Source organism: Trachymyrmex cornetzi, unplaced genomic scaffold, assembly GCF_001594075.2.
Source record: "Trachymyrmex cornetzi isolate Tcor2-1 unplaced genomic scaffold, Tcor1.1 scaffold1883, whole genome shotgun sequence".
In the NCBI taxonomy this organism is placed as follows: Eukaryota; Metazoa; Arthropoda; class Insecta; order Hymenoptera; family Formicidae; genus Trachymyrmex; species Trachymyrmex cornetzi.
This window is the reverse complement of record NW_017296509.1, coordinates 6,750-11,925: the sequence shown is the minus strand read 5'-3', so window position 1 is coordinate 11,925 and position 5,176 is coordinate 6,750.

Below are 5,176 nucleotides of genomic sequence, written 5' to 3'. Positions count from 1 at the left end.
AAATTCTCGTCATTTGCGGGAGGTTTTAATTTTCTGCTTCAATATGAAGAAATCTGCAGCTGAGGCTCATCGAATGCTCTCAAATACTTATGGTGACGCCGCTATTAGTGAAAGAACGTGTCGTGAGTGGTTTCAACGCTTCAAGAACGGTGATTTTGACGCCGAAGACCGGCATAGCAGTGGAAGAGAGAAGGTTTTCGAAGATGCAGAATTGGAGGCATTACTTGAAGACTCGTGTCAAAATCAAGTAGAATTGGCACGATCATTGGGAGTGACTCAATAAGCCATTTCAAAACGCCTCAAAGCCATGGGAATGATTCAAAAGCAAGGAAATTGGGTGCCGTACGAGTTGAAGCCGAGAGATGTTGAACGGAGTTTGTTTGCTTGTGAACAGCTGCTTGAAAGGCAAAGACGGAAGGGATTTCTGCATTGCATTGTGACTGGGGACGAAAAATTGGTTCATTACGATAACCCCAAGCGCAGAAAATCATGGGGAATTCCCGGCCATGCTTCCGCGTCGACGGCCAAACTAAATATTCACGGCTCCAAGGTCATGCTCTGTATTTGGTGGGACCAGCTCGGCGTAGTGTATTGTGAGCTGTTAAAACCAACTGAAACAATAACAAGAGATGGGTATCGAACGCAATTGTTGCGTTTGAGCCGAGCATTGAAAGACAAACGGCCGCAATACAACGAGAGACACGATAAAGTGATTTTGCAGCATGACAATGCTCGACCCCATGTTGTGAAAGTGGTCAAGACATACCTGGAAACGTTGAAATGGGAAGTCCTACTCCACCCGTCGTATTCTCCAGACATTGCTCCCTTTGACTATCACTCGTTTCGATCAATGGCACACGGCCTAGCTGACCAGCACTTCCGGTCTTATGAAGAAGTAAAAACTTGGATCGATTCCTGAATCGCCTCAAAAGATGACAAGTTTTTTTGACGCAGGTTTCGTACGCTCGAAAAATGGAGAAAGTAGTGGCCAGCGATGGACAATACTTTGAATCATAAATTTATAACCAGTTTTTTATAATAAAGCCTCGAATTTCGGAAAAAAATACGGTGGAAGCAAAGTTGTACACCTAATAGATTTTTCTCTTTTTTTATTATAATACTTATTTGATTTAAATAAAATGTAAGGAAAAGTATCTATGTTATAAAAGAGGTATTTTGCAGTAACTCTTTCATTGTTTCTTTCGCCACAAATACACACACACATAAACGGAATGTAATACCAAATTACCTCTTGTGCTAACGAGACCCGGTCTCCCCTAATTCCATTCCAATCATTGAAAGTGATAGTGACGATGATGAAGAATTAATTAATTCTCTTCTGTTCATGTGAGAGGTTTGTTAATGTGAGGGACGAGGGACTCACGTTAAAAAAGCACCCCGATGGTAAATACATAACGTGAGAGGCGAAGGGACTCACGTTAAAATAGCACCACAAAAATATGGAGTTTAAAAACGTACTGCAACCTCCTCACGGTTGCAACCAACTCCAGGAACTATAAGTTTTATAGGCTAACTGCATACGTCCATAATGGAAATATGTAATATTATATATTATTATATTATAATGTTCAATATTATAATGTTCACTGAATTAATGTGTAGACAATAATAAAATCTTTGTTTCTATCAATTTACTTGGTGATTAAATATTGCAACAAGTATATAGTACCATGGCAACAGCCGCCATGCGCCGCAGCGCCTCGGGGCCGCGGTCGCCCAGTCGGCATGGCGTTGCGCGAATGATTGTTTTTTTTACCATGTTCCACCACTCCGATCAATTTAAAAAAAATATATTTTAAAGTAGAGACTCTACAGATTATTTTTATGAGGTTAAAAGAGGTCACTCAAAATATCACCAAAAAAATTCATAAATAATTCAAAAATTTTTTTAATGGTTTTGTTTTCATCGTAAAAATATCAAAAATTTTTTTCAACTTATCTAAACAATGTTTACAATTTATATTTTTTTCATTAAAATCGGTACAGTCATTTCCAAAGAAAACCACTTTTATTATTTAGCTTTCCCCTTCCATAACTCCCCAAAAAATGTAATTTCGAGGCTAATATTTGGAGAAATTTTACATCTCAGGAGTGCCAACTAATGACACCAATTTGAGCTCGATTAGTGCGAGGGCAGATTTTACATGCTTATTCCGCTATGCCCTTTAGCGTGAAAAAACTATAGGTTGATAAAATTAGTATCCTAAATAAAAAGAAGACGCTTTCTCTCGGGGAACTCTCGCGAGTCACGATTCGTTGCATGATCGCGAAGTTTGACCATTAAACTTCTAATCATGGTTTAGGGTCTCCGTTGGCGAATTCGCATGCGCTTTTATATTGGTCTCACTGCGCTTATTATTTAAATCTCAGATGCCCGGTTAGTCGTTTATTGCTTTTATTACTGTGATTATTATTAGTGGCAGGGGGAAGGAAACTGTAAAGAACGTGAGATACGATCGGATAAAACAAGCTTTAAAGAGGAGGGTAATTTCGCGATTGTATATGATACAACTTGGGACTTCGTAAGCTCGATGTCTAATCGAATCATATTCGATAAAAGTGCTGTCGAAATTTCAATTTTTTTTAAAATTTTCTTTCCTTTTACTACGCTCTTCTGTTGAATTTGAATATGCTATCATGATAAAAGAAATTTTAAAAATAACAATAGTAGGCACGTGTATAATTGCGTTTGCATGAATCAAAGTTCGTCTCAGTTGGTATAACAAATTCATGTCAACAGGTTGCAAATATGTGCAAAATATAAAATATTTAAAATAAAATTTATGTTTAAATAAAATTTTTTTTAATTGAAAGATATTGTAGCTGATTGAAGTTTGGAACGTTCTTGGAGCGATTTTTCCAAAACGATTTCCCCCATTTCTCCTTTTGCACTGAGGTACCTCTGCATGCCAGACAACAAATAAAAAACACTTTGCTCGAATACGTGCGTCGGAAGGCACCCTTATGGGCGAAAAACCACCCTTGGGACAACTTAAAAATTTCTAAAAAGTTCAAAAACAATTTCCCCCATTTCTCCTTTTGCACAGAAGTACCTCTGCATGCCAGACAACAAATAAAAAACACACCGTTCGAATAAGTGCGTCGGAAGGCACCCTTATGGGCGAGAAACCATCCTTGGGACAACTTAAAAATTTCTAAAAAAAATCCAAAAATTCTCCTTGTGAGTACGTTAAATAGAATTCATTATAAAGCAAGTATAGAATGACACAAAAACATTAATAGCGTGTTCTTTAAAATTTGAATGCAACCTATCTATGCCCTCCTTTGCTCTCTGAAGATAACTGAGCTCATGTAACATGCGTGACTTCTCTTCGTACGGCGTATAGTCTATCTTTTTGGATAAGTAATGTATATTTTCATGGATCTCTTGTTTGAAAGTTCAGTAATTATTGCGAAAAGAATGAACCTCGCCAATGACTTTGATTTTTATACATAATTAAAGTCGTAAAGTATATAATGCTGAGTCACACGCACACTTTGAATCACGTGGTGGACTATTCTAGTTTCTGAGATACGGCACTTTAAATTATTGAACGTATATTGTTTATTACATTCACTTTCCACGCGAATCAAGGTCCACCTCATCTCCCCTCCTGTTAAGGGGTATACGATATTTTCACGCAAAGCGACTTCCACCCCGCCTCCCTTTTGCCATAGCTTTGAGGCCCACGATATTCTGTGCGGAGTGTCTTCTATTCTTTCATCCCATCACCCCTTTGCCGCAGGGCGTACGATTTTCCAGAAGAAGCAAGATCTACCTAAATGAAAAGTCGTGCGCCTCTTGGCAGGGGGTGAAAATCGCTTCGCATGGAAAATCATACATTGTTTAAGAACTGACAAAAAAAGTGACGACATTCTAATATTGAAACCTAGTCACACAGAATACGAGAAAAGTAGCGAACATATGAAAAAATATCAACAAAAAAGTACAAATAACCCACAGGACGACAAACTAAATGTAACCAAGAACAAAAATTTAATACTTTAGTGTCATATCTTAGAAAATAAAAGAGTCCGTCACGTGATTCAAAGTGTACGTGTAAGTCAGCATTATATATCGACTTTAATTATATATAAAAATTAAAGTTATTGGCGAGGTTAATTCTTTCCGCAATAATTACTGAACTTTCAAACAAGATACTTGAAAATATATACGACTCATCCAAAAAGATAGACTATACGCCATACGAAGAGAAGCCACGCATGTTACATGCGTTCAGTTATCTTCAGAGAGAAAAGGAGGGTAGATAGATAGGTTGCATTCGAATTCTAGAGAACATGCTATTAATGTTTATGTGTCATTCTATACTTGTTTTATAATTCGATTTAACGCACTCACAAGGAGAATTTTTCGAACCTTTAAGAAATTTTTAAGTTTTTCCAAGGATGGTTTTTCGCCCATAAGAGTGCCTTCCGATGCACGTATTCGAGCGGGGTGTTTTTTATTTGGGGTCTGGCATGCAGAAGTACCTCTGTGCAAAAGGAGAAATAGGGGAAATCGTTTTAAAACAATGGCTCCAAGAAAGTTCCAAACTACAAACAGCTAGATATTGCCTCTTGTTATTAATATTGATCTTTGCACTGTGACAACCAGTGATTTGTACAAAATTGCGTAATATAATGTTCTATCAGTATAATATTTTGATATTTATAAAATGATATATCATACAAATATATAAAGTAATATAAATTAATGTAGAATATTAAATATATACTTATAAACAATGCAAAATCAAAGGCATTGAACCACTACGCCAGTTATCGTCAGCGAAAAAGATGTATTTTATAAAATTTATTACAAGACGTTTCGGTCTAAATTAGACCATCTTCAGTTAACATTAATAAACAAAGTAAGTAGAATTAAACAAAAATTGGTATGACGATAGAGTTTTCTACAAATCAAAGTAGTTATTAGAATTATACAAGTTTTGTTAATACAATGATTCGTTCTTTCTTAGTTTAACATTTATTCTTCAATAACAATTTTCTTTCGTATATCAGTAAGCATTCAATTACAGAAAAATCCATCCAATTACTTGAAAAATTTCAGCGATGTACGAAATTGAACACTAGATTCCCTGATTCTGTTATATAATAAAATAACTATTGTCAGTTAATTAAATTTATTTGTATA